This window comes from Canis lupus, chromosome 15 (genome assembly GCF_048164855.1).
Source record: "Canis lupus baileyi chromosome 15, mCanLup2.hap1, whole genome shotgun sequence".
NCBI classification, from domain to species: Eukaryota; Metazoa; Chordata; class Mammalia; order Carnivora; family Canidae; genus Canis; species Canis lupus.
Window position 1 is genome coordinate 33155921 of NC_132852.1, and position 22776 is coordinate 33178696.

The 22776-nt window shown below is 36.5% G+C and overlaps 1 long non-coding RNA gene across 1 annotated transcript in view; it reads left to right on the top strand.

Moving 5' to 3' along the window:
• LOC140604831 (uncharacterized) overlaps positions 1 to 22776 on the top strand; it is a 43597-nt gene that overhangs the window by 18038 nt on the left and 2783 nt on the right. The window contains exon 2 of the long non-coding RNA XR_012007660.1: positions 22569 to 22672. This is a non-coding gene — a long non-coding RNA (uncharacterized lncRNA). The remainder of the gene's footprint in view (positions 1 to 22568; positions 22673 to 22776) is intronic.

The window sequence follows — 22776 nt, forward strand, 5'->3', positions numbered from 1 at the left end:
GCTGTCTTTCTCTCAACTTTCCTGATAGTTGATGCTTGATAAACTTAGAGACTATATTGTTAAATGCATATATGGATATACAGCTGTTTTATTATACTTTGTACAAATAAATAATGTTTTTCGAGCATTATGCTGCTTTTCCCTTAAGTGAGATTTAATTAGATCCTGTCCCTATGAGTCCAGCTTTCTTTTGGTTCAATTTTGTTTGAGATATCATTTCATATTCTTTCATTTTTAGCCATTCTCTTCAATATGTGTCTTGTCAGCAGGTTTTATTGCATTGTGTTTAATTAAATATCAGACTCTCTACTTTTTAATTGATCTAATCCATTTACAATTACTCTGTTTTTAAAAAAGATGTACTTATTTATTTTAGAGAGAGAGAAAGAGAGCTAGCACATGCATAAGCAGGGAGAGGGGCAGGGAAGAGCGAGAGAGAGAGAGAGAGAGAGAGAATCTCCAGCAGACTCCTTGCTGAGCATGAAGCATGACACAGGGCTCAATCCCAAGATCCCAACATCATTACCTGAGCTGAAATCAAGAGTCTGTCACTTAACCACCTGTGCCACCCAGGTGCCCCAACAATTACTCTATGTAGAACTTTGTACCATCATATTGTTTCTTATTTTCCATTAACTTGTCCTTTTTTACATCTTTTATTTTTTCTTGGGTCAAATAAAAAACAAATCCCACCTTAAGTAAAGAAATGAAATCTTTATTTGAAAAGATTACTGCAATAAAGGGGGACACTGAAGAGAACTCTCAGGTCATAAGATCTGCAAGCAATTTAAGGGGTGGGCAGAAAGGAATGCCTTTTGTAGGGAGGGATAAACAAGGTTACAGAGAATCAGGTGTAGGGGAGTGGGCTAAATAGTTGAGCAGGAAATGCCTTTTCTTCTGGTCGGCAGATTCTTGGAAGGGGCTGTAAGGAGGAGCCACAGGGCAATGCTGGATCAGGCTAAGGGTAAGCCAAAGTTCAGGATCTGAGGGGAGAGAGTGAGACTAAAACTTGGTCAAGTTATCAAGTATTTTACAAATATTGGTCAGGGGTGACAAATAGTTCAGCTAAACATCTCTGAGGGGAAAAAAAGGGAACGAGGTGAGTTTTTCTGTCTTTATAATGAATATAAAAGGGGAGAACGCGTTAGTCTTATGTAAGTCATATGGGAAAGGGTCATTCTTTGCAATGAGCTTTTTCTGAAACACAAAACAGTGAGATGATTTCTAAACCACCCCTATCTCCCTGTGGCACACGTCACAGGTAGAGTTTACTATTGTTACCAGCTTTCAACTGAATATATCATTTTCTTTTGGAGATTGTATTTTATGGTGTCAGACTTTTCCTTAAAACATATTCTTTTGTTAATTTACCCTAACTGAGAAAAACTTATCCATATTTGTGTCTTGCCTCTTACAAAGTAAGTATTTCATCATCCTCCCGTGTTTGCTCTCAAAATGTGTCTTTTATAAACACTAACATGAATAATTTTGTATGTCTTACCCTATCATTAATATTATAGAATCTAAGATCACATGGCTAATTTTTTCCATGTTTTTTTAATTTCAGTATTTATCAAATGAAGTTCTAAATCAAAATGTATTCCATAATTATCCCCATGGCTTTCTCTTTTATCCTAAGAGGTGTAAGTTTTGGCCAAAAAAAAAAAAAAAAGAAATAAAAAGAAATCATGTGCTTCATAATTCTCCTTCAGGACAATATCTCTCTGTGAGTCTTTCCCATAATAGAGTTCAGTAAATCTTTGTTTAATGAATAGCACAAAGAATATATCAAGTGGATGTCTAGAAAGTTATATTTATCAAGTATAACTACAACCTGACAGATTTTTCTGATAGATGTTTAAAAATTGTGTATTTCTTCTATCTTGATTTTATGTAAATGTAAACTTACATAAACTTATGTAAATGTAAAGAATCATACAATTTTATATATACACGCACACATATATACATATACATGTTTTTTTCATGCACCCAATGTTTCCTAATTTTTTTATCTCAAGGTTCATGGAATCCAGTACATTATACATTAACATAAAAACATTTATATTTTGACATATGAGGTATTTTTCCATGGATTATGTCTGAATTTTTTATTCAATCATTCAACCATTCTTTCAACTAATATTTATTGAGTGCCTTCTATGTGCAAGGTGCAAGGGTAGGAATAAGATTACAATTATATATTGGACAGTCAGAGAAGCCTTACTGAGGAGATATTTGAGTCAAGATGTACATGGAGATGAAGGACTGAATCATCCATATACCTGGGGTAACAATGATTTCTACAGAGAGGACAAAAGGGTCAAAAAATCCTCTTAAAGCTTGCCTAACAGGACAGTATATTGGCCAATAATTTTCAGGGAAAATATCATTATCTTATAACAATGTACATTTGCATGCATTAAATATAGTAATTCCTTTCTGATATCTATAACCAAGAAGTCATGGACCATTGGACATGTTGAGAATACCAATAAAAATATTATCCAAACAGCAAAAAAGCAGATACAACTCAGTAGTCCATGAAAGATAGATAAATTCTGCTATATTCACACAATGGAATGTTATACAGCAGTGACAATGTTTTAACCATCTACATGGATAAACCTTAAAAACAAAATTGAATTAAAAAAAATTCCTTAGAAATCTAGGTAGAATGACACTGTTTTCATATATTCAAAAACAGGAAGTACCCTCTATTAGGTTAAAAAGTCCAAGTAATTGAAAGGCAAGAAAATAATCAACACAAAATTTAAATCTGATCACCTCTATTAGAGAAGGCAAGAGGCTGAACTAGGGATAGACCATACAGTCAATGCTATGTTTGCTATCCACAATGTTTTACTTCCTAACTTATTTGCTGTATTCTGGAATGTTTACAATTTAAAAGACAACAAAGAAGTAGGCTGAAAAGAAGGAAGATAGAGGCACTTAAATATACTATTGTTAAGTACGTGAATAGTTGAAGCCAGTTTGGAAGGTAACTTGTCTATATCTGTCAAAATTTAAAGTACACATACCTTTTTATCCAAGAAACACACATGTGGGTATTCATCAGAAAATTTATGTTTACGTATTTATCAGTACATGAATACAAAGATGAGGGCACAATGATATTTATTGCAGCATTATTCAAAGCAGCAAATAACCTAATTATCCATCAAAAAAGAAAAGGTTAACTGAGTTATAACATATATTTCCTATAGGATGCTTTGCAATTCTTAAAAATATATTTCATATTTGTGCATAGAATTGCATAGAAAAGTAACTAGAAGATGAAAAACATAAGTCATCAAATTGTTTACCTCTGTGGTGGGAGGAGAAAGGGAAGAAGGAAATTTTAATTTGTCCTGTATACTCTGTATAACAAAAAAACTTTGTTCCTATATTGATCGGGTGATTCTTTTTTTCTTTTCTTTTTTTTTTTTTTTTTTCTTTTTAGAGAGAGAGAAGGAGAACTAGAGGAAGGGAGCAGAGGGGAGGGGCAGAGGGAGAGCGAAAATCCCAAGCAGACTTCATGCACATGAGGTCATGACCTGATCTGAAATAGAGAGCTGGAGCTTAACTAACTGAGCCACCCAGGCACCTCAGATCAGGTGATTCTTTTTTTTTTTTTTTTATGATGTATTTATTTATTTTAGAGAGAGAACCCTTGAGTGAGGGCAAGGGGACAGGAGGAGAGAGAATCTGGAAGCAGGCTCCTCAATGAACGTGGAACTAGTTGTGGGGTTGGATCCCAGGACCCGGAGATCATGACCTGAGCTGAAAGGAAGAGCCAACTCCTTAGCCAACTGAGCCACCCAGGCGCCCCTATGATTGGGTGATTCTTAAAGCATTCTTTTCCTTGCCAAGAACATGTTCATTAATATATTAATTATGGTTTGAAAAACACTTTTAAGCTGATTTGTATCCAAAATTATTTAATTATCCTTAATATCATGTCCTCCTCAAAGTCATAATCTTTAACTTGAGAAAGACCTTGAAATCACACACAGTTTATCAGGATCCATGATTCTTCTGGAAGAATCCTCTAAGCCAAAGGTGTATTCTCTCTGCCTTCATCTAGATAAGGTGATTTTGATGGACATATCCAGCACTGCCCAGCCTTTCGGTATCTCTCACTTCCTCCCTGGATGGCCACATTGCAGCCAGAATCATCTACAGAGCCATTCAAAGAGCATCCCTTGCCTGCTTATATGCGTCTCACATAGAGACTTTCAGATATGTTTCCAAATTTTCTTTGTGTATCTCAATAACCATTGCTACCTTCTCCCATCATTATTTGCTACACCGAATTGTCTTCCTGTTCCTCAGACATCCCCTACCTCTTGGTCTTTGTAGAAGTTTTAGCTCTTCTCTCTTCTATTTCCATCATGATGTGATTAAAACCACTTAGATTTTTGGAAAAATTATAACTGAATTGAAACTCCAGCTCTGCCCAGCTCTGCCAATTATTGGCTATAAAATCTCTCAAAAACTACTCAACATAATTGACCTTTAATTTTTTCATTTGTAACATGAAAAATAAAAATTCTTAATCAGATGTCTAAGAAGATCATATCAATTAATGGATGTAAATCATTTGTTATTATGGCTATCCTAATGAGCATTTAATCAATATTTGTTCGATCAATTTACATCACAGCAAGCAATAATACCAGGTGTTTACTTCATCAGCACTTACCTATTTGCTGTTATTCCAAGCAATTCAATCTATCAGTCAAGAATCTACTACATTATTGTGTTGCACCGTTGAGCTTTCCAAGCAAATGACTTACATCAGCATTATATATATATTTTTTGTATCTCCTATTAGTTTTTGGGAGGATGTTATTAAGAAAGTAATTAATGTCTAATTGTTTATGTATGTAATTTTTCCTTGTACAATGCTCATTGTATCCTATTTCCAACTTCCATTCTCTATAATTTTAGTTCTGGATAGCATTTGAGATAAGCTATTTTGTCCACTGTAATACATCCATGGATGTCATAAAGCAAATTTTTAAGTTGTACTATTTTAAATGTCCACATTATGGAGAAGAAAGGAGACTAATTCTGATAAAATTTTAGTCTGGGGCATGTATCTTGGTAAACAGCACACACACACACACACACACACGCACACACACACAAACACGCAGTCCAGTTCCCAAAGTATTGGCTCAGCCACTTCACACTATCACCACACACAGCCATTTATCCATTCTGCAAGTAATTGCTGGCCTTGGGAACTGAATGACTGACAAGACAACCTTGATTACCAGGCCTTTCCAGATTCACAGCCTCTCATTGAAGATACATGTTGAACAATAATTACAACAAAGTACAGTATATGTTAGAAGAAAGCATGTCTCAGGTCAATGGGAACACAGAGCAAGGGCATTCACCTAAAAGATGGCATTTGGGATTGAAGCCCCAATAGCCATTCCCCAAGAAACTTCTCCAGAAAACCTGTTTTTGGCAGTTAAGCTGTTTCAAATCCTGAAAAAGAAAAGATGATTTTAAAAAAATCCCTTAATCACTTAAAACACCGTCTCTACCATCAAGTTCTTCTCTAGAATTCCTGGTAATTATAGTACATATTGTCCTTCAATTTTCAATGAAAAAATCCTTTTGTGGGCCATCACTGTCTTACTGTTAGGCCAGGATTTTTTTTTTTCTTTTAACAAATCATCCCATACAAAAGCCCTGTTACATACAGCTCAAAAACTGGATAGGGAAATTTTTCCTAGTCCAAGCTATTGTCAGTGGAGAGCCAAATCCACACCAAAAGAACAGGCACTAGCACCACTATGATAGAAGTGATTAAAGCAGAGACTGGTAGTCATTGTTTAAAGACATCAGGGAATTGACTTACTTACAAAGTGGGAAGTTGAAAGAATGGGTAGCCCTTAATGTCCACAGTCTTGCAAATTCAGGTGTGAGTGTATATATATGAAAGTGTGTGTGTGTGTGTGTGTGTGTGTGTGGTTATGAAAAGTCCAAAGGAGCAAAAGGTTAATATTAATTTAGGAGTCATAGAGAAAGCTTTATGAAAAAGGTAGTATGTGAATTGTATTTAGAAGTACTCAAAGTACAGAACATGTTTAGGTCTTCCAGGTCCATTATAGCTGGAACAGAGACTAATAAGGGTTTTTGACTGATAGAAACATAGGAAAATAAATCCAGCTATAAAGCCATCCAAGTAAGGGACAAGATTCTCTGATTCTAATGCAGTGTTCTTTCAAAACAATCTGACTCCCATTCTATACTTTCCCTGCCAAAGAATACTCCTTTGGTCTGGAACTAAAAAATATTTATTTTGGAACTAAAAATATTTCTATGTTGCAAATACTTATTTTTTTGTGGGATTGAAGAGTTGAATATGTCCCCAAATTCATTCCATACATGTAAACAGGTGTGTCCCTCATATATGTGTCTTCATGTGTTTTCATTCATCATTGAAGAAGACCTGATATAATATTGTCTATAATCCCTTTAGAGGCTTGGATGAAGGAGAACCAAAGTGGCATATGACCAGAAGGGACAGATGTTGCCTCATCTAAAATTATCTGTCAGTAACATTGTTGGCATGGTGCTGGTACAGTGCTGAGCTCAAGAAGACATGACAAATTTTTACTCTTACTGCTTTCCTAGAAGCAGGTATCAACCACAGCTACTAGTTATTACTGGTACGTTCCCAAAAATGTCAGTAAACCTGCCTGAAAAACATTTTTTTAAGTAGGTTCCATTCCTAGAATGGAGCTCAAAGTGAGGCTTGAATTCACAACCCTGAAATCAAGACCTAAGCTGAGATCAAGAATTGGATGCTTAACTGACTGAGCCACCCAGGTGCCCCTGAAAAACATTTTTAAATGAGGATATATTTCCTAGAGCATCTAAGATCTAGTGTTGTTTTACCAAACCTGAACCACTTTAGCTAAAAGAGACCTCTGAAAAAAATAAAAAAATAAAAGAGACCTCTGAGAATTTAAAGAGCCAAATTATCCATATACAAAAACATGTTATCTCAACTCAATAAACCTTTAATAGCATATCCTAGAATAGCTCCAAAAAATGTTTAATTCTTTCATAAACTATTAGTAAATGCAAACCCAAAGGTGAAACCCAGAGCATAATGTCCTGTAGTATTGAAATCATGTGTAAGACGTTGCTGAGTAATACAGAGATTTGGACTCCTCCAAATGGCAAATACAGTTTTGCTTTGGAATGAATGATAACTATAATCCATTTAGTTCACTCTAATGTTTATTGAAGCATTGTCTTACACACTGACAATATAGCTACAAAAACAAGCAGCAGAAATATTTCCTTCCTCATGAAACTTATTTCAAGTAGGAAGATATTAGGAGTAAATAAAGTAGGCCAATGAAGTGTAGACCAGATGGTGATCAAAACTACAGAGAAACAGCAAAGAAGGAGGATGGGAAGGCAGAAGCAGCACGGTTGGGTGGGGAGAAAGCAATTGCCATTTCATGTGGGGTTGTCAGGCTCAGCATTACTCATTTTTTTAAAGATTTTATTTATTTATTCATGAGAGACACAGGGAGAAAGGCAGAGATGTAAGCAGAGGGAGAAGCAGGCTCCATGCAGGGAGCCCGATGCAGGACTTGATCCCAGGACTGCGGGATCACACCCTGAGCCAAAGGCAGAGGCTTAATTGCTGAGCCATCCAGGTGTTCCTAGCATTACTGATTAAGTGATATGCAAGCAAAAAGCTGAAGGAAATAAGCAATGAAGCCAAATCATTATCTATAGGGAGAGCACTACTGGCAGAGGAAATAGCACAATCAAACATCTCAAGATGGGAATATGATTGGCATGTTCAAGAAATATCAAGAAGATTAGAATGGCCAAAATACAATTAAAGATGGGAGAGAAGAAGGAGGTAAGATGAATGAAGTCACAGGGGAGCCACTGTACAAAGCTGGCTTTTACTCTGAGTGAGATGGAGGGCACCACAGAGGTCATAGTAAAGGAGAGTGTGGTCTGAAAGGACAACTCTGCTTACTGTGTTAAGAATAGACTATAGATGAAGGTCAGCTCTTAAGAAGGGCAGAAGCTGGGAGACCAGTCAGATATCCTTGGATCGCACTTGGATTGCAATAATCCAAGTGAAAGATGATGGTTTGAGGCAGGTGACCAGGGAGAAAATGGTTAAGAATTGGCCAGATTCAAATGTATGTATTTTGATGACAAGGATCCATTGTAGATTGCGTATGAGTTGTGATAAAATAGAGGAGTCAAAAGGTGGTTCTGTCTTAAGGATGAGATGGCCATCAACAGAGATGAAGCCTGGAAGAGGAGCATCTTTGGAGAAGGGGAAATCACAAACTTTGATTTGGGGCATGTCAAGTGTGAGGTGCCTACTAAACATCAAAATATGTGTATTGGGTAGCCAGGAGGAAAGAAATAGTTAAAGACAGAGTTCATGGCCAGAGAAGTAACTTGGCACGTTAGCAAAAGGATGGCATTTAGTCCTCTGAGACCAGATAAGTTATCAAGGGAATGGTGTAGAAAAAGAAGAGAAATGTGCCAGGGAGGAAAGAAAGAACTCACCAAGTTGAGAAAGAAGCCCCAGAATATTTATAATTATAGTTCTAACTGTGAAATCACAGTCTTTCTGTTTTAAGAACCTAATTATATTTATTATCTCTAGTTTGTGTGTCCTGTGACTATATGGATTTTTTTTTTTTTTTTAGACACTGCTAAAGCCAATGACTCCTGGCTGATTCAGTATGGATCCTTAAACACCTCCTATGTGCAATGCTTTTTATTTTTCCAACAAAGCATTCCTCCACCAGAACACAAGGTGCATTTTCTCTAGGACTTTTGGACAGCTATAAGATAGTGAATAGAGGCAAAGTTTCATGCTTATTTAGCAAAGCCTTTAATGACCTAATCTTTGCAGTAGCTTAGTATGCAGTAGTTTGTAGGCACAGCTCAAAAAGTGAAGCATGGAGACCCAAATGATGAGATAAGGAGAAAGGAACAGTTGAGTTATTGAGGCAAAAAACTAAGATCCTGCCTCTCCATTTCTTCAGCAATATGCTGTGGCATGCTGACTTTTTTCTATACTCTGGAAATGCTAATTCAATAAATTTACTTTTATTCATTATTGTAATTATAAATTCATGACTGCAATTTTAAAGTCATCTTTTTTTTCTACCCTCTGCTCCAGTGACATCTGAGTGCTATTGATTGTAAATGTCAAATTAAATTTCTAGGCATATTTTCCTTGTGTTGGGATCAATACATAACTTGAAGAGCTCCTTTGATAGGAGATTGAAAGTTATTTCTCACCCATGTGACATTTTGTCTTTTTTCCCCCTGAATATTTCAGTTAGATATTGGCAGCTTTCACTTCCTGGATGTTTACAGGGAAATATGGTCTTGCTTTATAAACCTGAACTTCCAAAATAAAAAAAAAAATTAAAAAAAGAGAAGTGAGATCATGATTCCTGTGCATATTCATTTAACTTTGAATAAACCTGATACAAGAAAATCCAACTTTACAAAAGCTGATTAAGGTGCCCTAACTCTGTTAATTATTTATTGATTTTTTACAAAAATATTCTTAGTTTTTCAATTTTCAATAATTCAGTATAGAATTCTTTCAATCATTTAAAAATGCTTTACTTGTAGCTTTTTTAAGGACTCAAATTTTGATTATAGAAAAGTCTTTTTGATGAGTCATAGTTTAAGAAATCTAGAAAAATTGATTTGCTTAAACCATTACTTTCATATTTCAATCACTTTTTCATTTGTTCATTTACTCAATCTGTAAATTGTATCAACCATTATAGAAAACAGTATGTAGGTTCTCAAAAAATTAAAAACAGAGCTACTGTATGATTCAACAACACTACTTCTGAATAAATAACCCAAAGGAAAGAAAATCACTACCTCAAGATATCTTCACTCCCATGTTTATTGTAACATTATTCATATTTCCATGAATAATGTTACAATATGTTTCCAATATATGGAAACAACCTAAGCATCCATTGATAGATAAATAAAACACTGACATTTGCAACAACATGGATGAATCTGGAGGACATTATGCAAAGTGAAATAAGCCAGACACAGAAAGACAATTATTGCATATCACTTACACATGTGGAATTAAACAAAGCTGAACTCATAGCAACACAAAGTAGGATAATGGTTACCTGTGGCTGGGGTGTGAAGGAAAAGGGAAAACTAAAAAAGAAAAAAGAAAATAGAATAGTGGTTGCTAGGAGTTGCGGGGGAAAGGCATTATTGGGAGTTATTGTGCAGAGTTCAATCTTACAAAATGAAAAGAGTTCTGGAGATGGATGGTGGCGATGGCTACACAACAGTATGAATGTACTTAATATCACTGACTGTATGCCTCAAAGTGATTGAGACAGTAAGTTACATGTTATGTATATTTACCACAATAAGAAAATAATAATTTACCCGTCAATTAACCACAATAAAAATAATAATTTCCATAACTATTATTGAGCATCTAGACTTGAGTCAGCCAGGCATGGGACTTGGGAGAGAGAACCTCCAACCTCATCAGTAGTGGTAGGGCCAAAGAAACTCTGGAGACATTGTCAATGGTGGGTCTTCATGTGGTCTGCTGAATGCTATCTAATGTAGTAGACCCTTCACCCAATTCCTCTATGAAATCCCAGTCAACATTTCTTACTCAGATGTTTTTCTTTGGAGAAAACCAAAGAAAGAGCTGACAAATTCTTTGTCCAAGGTTAGCAAAGACTAGAAACAGAGGCAGACTGCACACACACAGAAGCTAGAAGGGCAGAGACAACCCACACTTTGGTTGGCCTCTATTAAAACACTTCTCACATGAGGAGGTAAATCATTATCCAAATATATTTTACTCCTGAATGGTAAGGTATGCTATTTTACTTATAGCTCCAGGTGACTGGCATGGTGTCTGGCCCTCACCCTTATCCCATAGGTAATTAGTGAATACTCCACAGGCAGAATGATTGATTGTCGAATATTTCTGTATATTCCACTCAAGAAGCAGTGGGCATATACCCAGTTACAGCTGAGGCTGACATGTGATGGAATGTGAACAGGGCACAAGGTAACATAAGTGGTCAATTCAGGCAGTGAGGCTAAGATGGGGTGGCAGGCAGGTGGGGGTGCCCTGACTCCTCCCATAGGCAATGTTGGGGACCATGGTATATACTTTCACTGAGATGCAGACAGAGATGAGCAACAAACCTAGAGGCTGATGAACTGAGATGATGGCAGCTACTAAAGATGGTAACTGATCTTTTTGTAGGAAAAAAAAAAAGGAAGATAGCACTTTTATTATCATATGAAGGATACATTTGAGCTTATGCTTGTCAAAATCCAGTGTGGAGGAAAAAATGGCTTCTAAAAAAGAACACTGGCTTGTGTTCTCACCAAAAAACAGATACAAATATTTAGTATGCTTTTCTTGAAAATGGGACATTACAGTTTTTAAAGTCTTTGAATAATTTTAAACTAAGTTCTCACAGCAGCCTCTGAGGTAGAAAAAGGCAGGATAGAGTAATAAAGAAAAAAAGGATCTGAATTCAAAAGGGGCTCCCGGTATATCCCAATTGATCACATGCCAATTGTAGGGCCTTAGGCCCTATATATGTCTGAATGCTTTTAAGCCTCATTTTCATAATCTATAAAAAGGGAATTAAAATGACCTTTTCTGGACACCTGGGTGGCTCAGCGTTGAGCATCTGCCTTCCGCTCAGGGTGTGATCCTGGAGTCCTGGGATACAGTCCCATATCGGGCTCCCCACCAGGAGCCTGCTTCTCTCTCTACCTGTGCCTCTCATGCATAAATAAATTAAAAAATAAAATAAATAAAATGACCTTTTCCTGTTAGAATAAGAATTATGTAAAAAATCTTTAAGACCCATAAAAATGTTTACTATATATTCATTAAAAAATATTTATGGAACATCTGCTGTGTGCCAAGTAGTATTCTTAGCCCTAAAGTACAGTAGTGAATAATGAAACAAAAATCTCTGTGTTTGTGATTTTTTTCAAGTGTGTGTGTGCGTGTGTGTGTGTGTGTGTGTGTAAAGGTAAGTAAGCAAAACGTGAAGTATATAGTATGTCAGATGTATAAGTACTATGGAGAAAAATAAAGCAAGGAATGCAGAGGGAGAGTGCTAGGGAAAGAGAGAGCTGTGATTTTAAATAGGGTGAAGGGCAGGGGCCCTTGGAGAATCAATGGTTGGGACATGATCCTGCCAGGAACAGTCAGAACAAAATCCTAGTAGGGAGAATGTGTGAGGCCTATTTAAAACAGCAAGAAGGAGTATGTATTTGGAATAGAGGAAGTAAGGGAGAGTATAGGTGTATTTATGTGTAGTAGGAACAACATGGGGCCTGACCTTGGAGGGCCTAAGGGCCATTATCAGACCTTTAGCCTTATCTCTGGGAAAGGCAGATTTCTCCATTTTGCTGGTTAAAGAATTGAGTCCCAGGGAAGTTGAAAATTTTCTAAAGATTATATATTTGATTCAACTTGGGATTAAACCCCAAACTTTTATCCCTTCATTGAGAGGAAATGAACAAGGTAAGATCTGTTCACTGTGTGTGTGCATTTGAGACAGGCAAGAAGTAGGTATTACAATGCTCCCGCAACCCTTCAGAATGGATATGCTAACATCATGTGGGATCCCATCTATGAGGATTATACTCTATTCTAGAGTGAAGAAAACAGCCCAAAGAGTTGTCTCTGCCCTCACTGAATTCAATCATCTATTGTATGCCTCTGAAGCTGGCAATCTAGCCACTAACAGCATCTTACTTTCCTGCTCAATTCTGTATTATGGAAAGGGCAAGCTATTTCTCAGTACTTAAGGCCTACTTTCAAATAGTGGTAACTATAGTTTCTAACACTCCATAAGGAAGGCATTTCTAAAGTAGCTATCAAAAATACATATTCATTTAGTTATTGAGAATGTAAAAGCAATACCATCCTTCTTCCTGTGGGGAATATCATTTTTCCACCTGCAATTTGTTCATAAAAGAGCAATATTTGTGCCAAGGACTCAAGTGAAACAAATGTCCTTCTTGATGGGAAGTGTCCACACTAATTCGGAGCTGTAAAATAGGAATTTTAAATTCACCTTTCTGTGATTTGGCATTTGCAACTTCTACATAATTTAACTCATGTTGAGCTACATGAAAGGACTCAATGGATAGCACTACATGGTGAAATACCAGGCTGATGTTCAGAAATTTCCACTGTACCTTTCAAAGGCACTTATTTCTGGAGTGTGCTGTTAGGCAACCTATCATCGTTCTTTCTTTGAAATGTCACCCTTGTTCTGTCAAAGGCTCCTGTCTGCGTGTCTGACTAACTTTGCAAATGTCTGACAGGAAATTGTCAGGAAAAGCTATAAAGGGAGATGCCTTTTGTCTCTAAGTAGAGAAGATGGTGGTTTTTGGACAGGACAGATCAGCCGAACAAATGCTAGGTGAGTTCACCAGCTCTTTTGAAAGGCATAAAGATAATGTCAGAGGGTTAAGCAATTTCCCAGTCCAACTACCCTCATGTAATTCTCTCAATACTACCTTCATCAAGTGACTACAGATAAGCTTTCTAGGGCTTCTTGTGACTCTGACAGCTTGATGTCTCCTCAAGTGTTCAGGACTTCCTAATGCTATAACTTCTCTGCAAATATTCAGGCAAAATAAGAGAGAGATGCCATGAATGAGATAGAGTCCTGGAACAAATAGACTTGAAACTTTAACACATGGAAAATAATCACCTAGAATTTACTTTATAACCTTGGAAAAGGATCCAAGTTGGAAAATTCCTGTATAAATGGATGAAATCAAAAGCTACTTCATGTTCTCAGTGCCTTTCTTCTCATTAACTCATGCTGAACATCTGAGCAGTACAGTAGGAGAAAAGGCTCCTAAGCCTTCAGAGGGTCACAGCAGCACAGATCTCAGTCTGGGAGCAAGTGAACTGCACTGACCTCATTGTTCTAAGCTTCTGACACCTATGTCTCCCTGCTGAGTAGTTGCACACTCCACATAGAACAGAGTGGAGAAGTTCAACTCACATTAAAAAAAAAAGTTTCTTCACATTAATAAGAAAATGATACTTCAAGAAGGGATAAAAGGACTTCTGGTTTTTGGTTCCAAATGTAAGGAGCTTGGAAATCACCACTCCATAGTAACAAATAAGAAACTGAATAGACCAAAAAACTAACAACTCTTCTTGACCCATAAGAAAAGGGAGGACACAGGACAAATTACTGCCTCCAAGACTGGAGAGATAGACCAATGAATATAGGGAATCATGGCTTACCAGAGCAGAAGTTCACCAGTGGAACATGGGAACCAGTGCCAATCTGAACTGTAATTGAGAAATTGCTGGAAGCTCATTGTGAACAATTCTGAGAGCTAAAACTTCCCCCACTACCCCAGTCATGGGGGCAGGTGGGGTGAAGATCACAATATTGGAAGATTCATTTCCAGGAGCTCAACCATATTCCTATAGCATATCAGAGAAAAATCCTTTCAGGCTTTCTACATGGAGAAGAGGGAAAGAAACTGTTTTGGAATACGGCAAAGCATTCTGTTCTTCTTAACAAGATCCAACCTCAGGGAAACAAGCAGCCAGAGCCAAACTAACTGAGTTCTTACAACTTAACCGACCTGGGGAAGGGAAATAACCAATATTAGCTTGTTCTAGCTTTCCATATAGGAGAGAGAAAATACTCAAATTCAACAAACTCTAACCATACTGTTTAGTATGTTTGGTAGCAAAGGGAAGAGAGACAACAACAAGAACAACAACAAACCTAAAAAACATTAGTGAAGTTTGCAGTCCAGAGGCATAGACTCACTAAAAGATGAAGACCTTATCATGTCAGTACAGAATGCTTCCTCTCCCTGGCACCACATTACTAAAGGCCTACTTAATAGCAATTCCTTTCATCCAGTGCATTGTGTCCAGCAATTGAGAAAAATTATAAGGCATGTGTCAAGAGGCAAAAAGGACAACTTGATGAGACAGACAGAACAAGCATGAAAACAAGACATGGTAAGGATGTTGAAATTATCAGACTGGGAATATAAAACAGCTATGATTTTATGCTAACATATTTAATAGATAAAGGAGACAGCATACAAGGACAGATGTATATTGTAATAGAGATGGAAATCCTAAGAAAAAATCCTAAAAAAGAAATACTAGGGGTAAAATAGTACCATAATAGAAATGGAGAATGCCTTTGATGGACTTATTATTAAGTTGGACAGCATTGAGGAAAGAATCTCTGAGATAAAGGATATATCAACCAGATCCTGAAAAACCAAAAAGCAAAGAGAACAAAGATTAATAAAACAGAACAGAGGGGTACCTGGGTGGCACAGTTGGTTGAGACTTCAACTCTTGGTTTCAGCTCAAGTCATGATGCAGGGATCTGGATTGAGCCCCATATCAAGCTCCATGCTCAGTGTATAGTCTGCTTGAGATTCTCTCTCCCTCTGCCCCTCCCATTCATGCTGCCTTTTTCAAATACATAAATAAATAAATAAATAAATAAATAAATAAATAAATCAGAATAGTCAAGGACTATGGGACAAGTTACAAGGGACTAGCATACACACTATGGGATTGCCAGAAGGAGAGGAAAGAGAAAGAAAAGAAAAGGAAAGAAAGAAAGAAAGAAAGAAAGAAAGAAAGAAAGAAAGAAAGAAAGAAAGAAAGAAAGAAAGAAAGAAAGAAAGAAAGAAAGAAAGAAAGAGAAAGAAAGAAAGGAAGGAAGGAAGGAAGGAAGGAAGGAAGGAAGGAAGGAAGGAAGGAAGGAAGGAAGGAAGGAAGAAAGAAAGAGAAAAGAAGGAAGGAAGGAATGAAGGAAGGAAGGAAGGAAGGAAGGAAGGAAGGGAGGAAGAAAGAAAGGAAAAAGAAAGATTTGAAAGAATATTTACTGATAATTACTCCAAATTAATGTCAGATAACAAACTACAGACCTAGAAGCTCAGAGAACACCAAGTAAAATAGATGTCAAAAAAAAAAAAAAAAAAAAGCTACATCTAGACTTCTTTCAGAAGGGGAAAAATCTCTTAACTATCAAAGAACAAAATAAGAATTACAGTCAAGTTCTCCTCTGAAACCATTCAAGCCAGAAGAAAGTGAAATGAAATATTTAAAATATTGACAGGAAAAAAAAACACCAAACACTATAATTCTGTACCCTGTGAAATTATGCTTTTAAAATAAGGGATAAAGACTTTCTCAAATAAACAAAATTAGAGAAAATTTATTGGCAGTAGACCTGCCTTACAAACAATGTTAAAAGAGATTTTTTAAAAACAGGTAAAATAATATAGGTCAAAAACCCAGATTTACTTAAGGAAAGGAAAACTATTGAAGAAGGAAAAAGCAAAAATAAAATAAAAACTTTATTTCTTGTTTTAATTGATCTAACAGATACAGTCTGTTCTATATATATATATATATATATATATAACATATATATGCTCATATAAAAGTTAAATGAATGTCAGCAATAACACAAAGATAGAAGGAAGGAGTAAGGCTTCTTTTGTTATTCTAAGACACAGTATCTATGAAGTGATATAGCATTATTTGAAAGTGAATGTGGGTTAGCTGTGTAATTATATATTGCATACTTTAAACCACTAAAACCAGTTTTTTTTAAGTATAACCAATATGCTAGAGAAAGAGGAAAAAATAGAATCATATAAAATGCTCAGTTAAAAGGCAAAAAAAAAAACAAAACAAAAGTGGAAGACAAAAATAGGAACAAGGAGCAAAGGCAACAAATAGAAGAGAGTAACAAATATGATAGCTCTTAATCCAAGTATATCAATAATCACCTGGAATGTCAGTGGTCTAAATGCACATATTAAAGGATAGATTTTCATAGTGAATCAAAAAATTTGACTCAACTATTTGTTGTTTATAGGAAATCCACTTTAAATACAAAGACCTATATAGATTAAAAGTAAATGGATAGAGAAATATATACCATGCTAACACTAATCAAAAGAAAGCAGGAATAGCTATATGAAATTCAGACAGGGTAGAGGGTAGATGTCAAGGTAAGAAAAGTTATCAGGTATAAAAAAGAGTATTACATAATGATAAAGAGGGTCAATTCTTTAAAAGACCTAACAATTCGGGGGATCCCTGGGTGGCTCAGTGGTTTAGTGCCTGCCTTTGGCCCAGGGCACAGTCCTGGAGTCCCAGAATCGAGTCCCACATCAGGCTCCTGGCATGGAGCCTGCTTCTCCCTCTGCCTGTGTCTCTGCCTCTCTCTCTCTCTCTCATGAATAAATAAATAAAGTCTTTAAAAAACAAAAAAAGACCTAACAATTCTTAGCATATATGCCCTTAACAACTACAGAAAGCAAGAACTGAAGAATTGTAAGGACCTACTATCAGAGTTGGAGACTTTAACACTCCTTTGTCAGAAACAGATCCAGCAGACAGAAAATCAGTAAGGATGTAGTTGAATTCAACATTATCAATAAATGGAATATAACTGACATCTATAGTCTATCTAACAGCAGAATTCATATTTGTCTCAAGCTCATATGAAACATTCACCAAGACACATCCATTCTAGGCCATAAAAGACACCTTAATAAATTTAAAAGTGTACAAATCACACAAAATCTGGTCTCAATCTATAATCAATTTAAACTAAAAATCAGTAACAGAAAGACAGGTGGAAAATCTCAAAATACATGGATATTAAACAACACACTTCTAAATAAAACATGGATCAAGGAAGAAATCTCAAGAGAAATTTTAAAATATTTTGAACCAAATGAAAAGGAAAACAGAAATTATCTTGGGATGCCTTGGTGGCTCAGTTAAGTGTCTGTCTTTGGCTCAGGTCATGATCTCAGGGTCCTGGGATTGAGTCCCAGATCAGGCTTTTTGCTCAGTGGGAAGCCTACTTCTCCCTCTACCTCTGCCCCTCCACCTCCTCACTCCTGCTCCCTCTCTTTTTCTCTCTCTGTCTCAAATAGATAAATAAAAATCTCTTAAAAATAAAGAAATCATCAAAACTTGTGGTATGCTGCAAAAGCAGGGCCTGGGGGGAAATTTATAGCACTAAAGGCATATGTTAGAAGAGAAACAAGATTTAAAATTAATAGTTCCCATCATAGGAGGTATAAACAATTAAATTCTAAGTAAGCAGAAGAAAAAAAATAAGCATAATTAGAGCAGAAATCAATGAAATTGAAAGCAGGAAATCAACAGAGAAAATTGATGTAGCCATAAGCTGGTCTTTGAAATGATCAATAAAATTGTTAAACTAATAGCCAGGATAACTATAAGAAAAAAAGAAAGGACACAAATTATTAATATAAGAAGTGAAGGAGGCTACATCACTATAGATCTTTTGGACATTAAGAGATAAAAAAAAGAAATATAATTAACAACCGTATGCCCACAAACCTGTAACAAAATTTAAATGTACCAATTCCTTGAAAGATGTAATCTGCTAAAACTCACACAAGGTAAAACTGAACAATATACCTATAGCTATTAAAGATATTGATTTGATAATTTCTTCTGAAATAGAAAGCACCAGACCTTGCTGGGTTCACTGGTGAATTTCAATCAAACATTTAAGGAAGAAATTAAATCATCCTCTACAATCTTTTTCAAAGGATAGAAGGAAAAGGAATACTACTCAACTCATTATATAAGGCAAGCCAGCATTACCCTAATACCAAAACCAGGCAAAGACATTTTAAGGAACGAAAACTACATACAAATATCTCTCATGAACACAGATTCAAACCTCCTCAGCAAAACATTAGCAAAGTCCAAAAGCATTGAAAGTATTTTATACCATAATCAAGTGGGATTTATTCTAGGTATGCAAGGCTGGTTCAACATTCTATGATAAATTAATGTAATCCATCACATCAACAGAAAAATCACGTCATTATATCAACAGATGCAGAAAAAGCATACGGCAAAATCCAACACCCATTCATGATAAAAAAAAAAAAAAAACCTTCAGTAAACTAGGAACAAAGGGGAACCACCTCAACTTGATAAAAAACATTTACAAAAAAACCTTTATCTAACGGGATACTTAATGATGAGGAACTTGAAGATCAGATACAAGCAAGGATGTCCCTTCCCTCCCATTCCTTTTCAATAAAACTATGGGAACAATAAAAAAAAAAACAAGGCAGGATAGGAGTAGAGAGGAGATGAATAGACAGAGCACAGAGGATTTTTAAATATTCTGTATGACATTATAATGATAGGTATATATCATTATACCTGTCCAAACTCATAGAACATACAATACTAAGAATGAACCCTCATACAAATTGTGGACTTGGGATGATTATAATGTGTTGATATAGGTTCATTCTTCATAAAAAATGTACCATTCTGATGAATGCTATTGATTGATACCAGAGGAGGCTGTGCATGTGTGGGGTAGGGCATAATGAGGAATCTCTACCTCCTTTTTAATTTTTTAAAACTAAAACTGCTTAAAAAAACAAGATTTAAAAAAAAATAATAGAAGCCTCTACTTTCCTGTAATAGGCAAATTCTAAGATGTCCCTTAAGATACCTACTCCTGGTATGCATGCCTTATACGTTTCCCTTACCTTGAGTGTGGGCAGGATATGTGGATGTGATGGGATTTCACTCCAGTGATTATGTCACCTTGCATGACTGAAGGGATTTTGAATATGCAATTAAATATATGAATTAATTGACTTTGAGTTAATGAAATGGAGATTATCTATGAGCCTTTTAAATCTGTGTCTAAAAGTCAGAATGAGGTAGTTAGAGGTTTGAAGCATCAGAGACACTTGCTGCTGACTTCAAAGGAGTAAAAAGTGATGTTGTGGATAGGGTCACATGGCAGAGAACAGTGGGCAGACTCTGGGAGCTGATGGCAACCTGCATTTCACAATCAGCAAAAACCTGGGACCTCAGTCCTATAACCACAATAAACTGAGTCTATGAACAACCTAAATAAGTTTGGAAGAGAGCCCTAACTGTAAGATGAGATCCCAGCCCCAGCTGACACCTTGATTTTAGCTATGTGAGATGCTCAGCAGAAAATCCAGCTAAGCCACGCCTGGACTTCGGACTTACAGAAACTGTGATATAACAAATGTTGCTTTAAGTGACAAAGTTTGTGGTGATTTGTTATACAGCAATAGAAAATGAATAGATTTTTTTCTTCCACTTTAGAAGAAGTCCATTGACCTGACCTCCAGTTGTACAGCTAAAGGTTTATACTCTATTATATTGAACTAGTAGCTACTGGTGAAGTCATTATGCTTCCTGTAGGGGAGGAGTATGAGAATTGATGCTTATTTTGTGAAGGCATGAAGATGTAGATGGGACTCCTGATAATGAAAGGGAGGGGCCCACGTGCCTCAAGTTTTTACACGCAAGGGGCCCTTTCTTAAATTGAGAACACATGTATGCTCTGTCAAAGAAATTACATGGGTAGATGACTTAGGAGAATAAACACCGCCAAGGTACCATTTGTGCGCTCAAGGGGTGTAAGTACCAGCAGAGAGTTAACTTCACAAGGACCACTGGTTTCAGAACTTGACCAGTCATATTGACCAAGGCCTTATTCATCCATCAGGCAGTCTTCACATGAATGGTACCAATATTCTGCCCAAGGTATACAGTATCAGTACACCGTTCTGAGTGCCAGGTACTGTTCTAATCACTAGAACCAAGCCAAAATAGAAGTAAATCAACAATGAAATAAAATAACATTATGTACCTTTGGCCTAAAATTTCTTATGTTTCTATTACCAAAAAAAGAGACTCTTCTTGAGTCAAAAAAAAAAATCTATCTCCATAAGACTTTTATCCATCACTACTGAATATGGCTTTGCAGGTCCTCAACAACTGGATTTTCCTCTGGTGATGCTGTAAGTCATTCAGATGATCCTAGAACTGGGTCACCCATAGTAGGATGTACTGTTTAGTTTCCACCCAGTCAATGCAGATAAATGTCCTAATGAGAGAGAAATCTCTGAGACACAGACCAGCTACTATATTTGAAAGGCCATAGGATGTGAAACACAAAGTAGCTGAGTTTCCATCCAGTAACTTGCATTAGTTGGGACTCCAATTGAAAATTTGACTCAGACTCACAGATGATAAACTATATTAGGCAATAATAGTATTTTAGTTTGGTTTAGCACAGAAATTGAAACAAGGATGTTGGTGCTGGTAGATTATTGTAGAGGCAATTCCAAAAAGCTCAGTGAAAAAAAGGGGAAGGTAATGCAGGATAATGAGATAAAGTCAATCAAGAGTGCTGTGAGAAACTGGGAACCAATCCTACAAGGATCCTCTGAGAAACCACATGGGGCATGTTTCAGAAGACATGGAAGTAGGAACCTTTAATCCACCATATTTATTCATTCCTTAATTGTGGAGGGTTTCCCTAAGGGCATTAATCTGTGTACTGTTAATCATGCTCCCATAATTCCAGTGAAAGCACAAGAAGAGTGACTAGGTGCTCTAGTTGGAAGACCATTGTGTGCTGGGAACTGTCTCCATTGGATGTCAGTGACCTCACACAGGCAGAGATATGGGATATAGGATAAACATATAGTTAGAGGATATCCATATAGTGTCTGCTATAGGTGGTGAGACAGGTATGTGAAGCCCAAGATCTTGTCCAGGCCCTCCCCCTGCCATGCTGTGAGATAGGAAACATTTCTGAATTACTTTGAGCATTAATTTCTTAGGCTTTATGATTCTGTGGTTATTCTGTAGGCATTTTCTGTATAAATTTTAAAAGAAGTATTTAATAAGCTAATGCACATGGTGGACAGCCCTAACAGAGAATCATTTAAACAAGCCAAAAGCATATATGTACTTTAAAAAAATTTAAAACCAAAAAAAAAAATAAAATAAAATAAAACCTACCCAAAACTAGAGTGGGGAGAGCAGGAGAGTCTTAAACTGAGAACTCCCAGTCTGCTACAGAAAGAGTAGATGGATTTTTTAAATTGTTTCAGTTAGATATTTATTTTTATCTAAGGAAGATTCTAACACTCAACTTGAAAGGTGTTTTTTTTGGACATAATTCAGGGAAATGTATGAAATTCCTGTGGGGGAGATGATGCCATTCTTGGGGCTCATCAAATAATTGTGACTGGCATCTTTACAGAACACAGAGTAGGAGAGTAAGACTTGTCAAGTCCCCACATTTTCATGGATCTAACAAAGTTAATTAAAACACACTTAGCTACAGCTTTAGAAACACAGTGAAGATTCCATAACACAAATGACTAAATGTTGAAAAGTAGATGATTGTTGAAAGTGTCTATATCAGCCTAGATAGAGTTTATTCCTAAACTTTTCAGAAGACCTCAAATACTTCTTATTAATCTCCTTTCTTAAGGGTGTCTTAAAGGGACAGGGATGCTTAGAAAGAAGTTTGCACCTTGTTGGTGAGTGGTTTCCTTTCCAGAAGGGCCTGCCATAGTTCTAGGTGACCTACCCCACTTGCTCACTCTCTTGCTTCTAGGTCTAGTGGTCACTGCACCAACACACCCTATCCAGCCAGCACAAGGTCCACTCCGAGAGAAGCAGCATGTGTGTGATCTGAAGGAAGTTCAAGGAGAAGTAATGGTGAGCAGCTGTGATTTGCTGACCGCGTCTCATCAAGGAATTGTAGTTCTTGACCAGTGACTCATAGTGCTTCCTCTAGAACTGGCCTTGCAGGAGGGATTTGG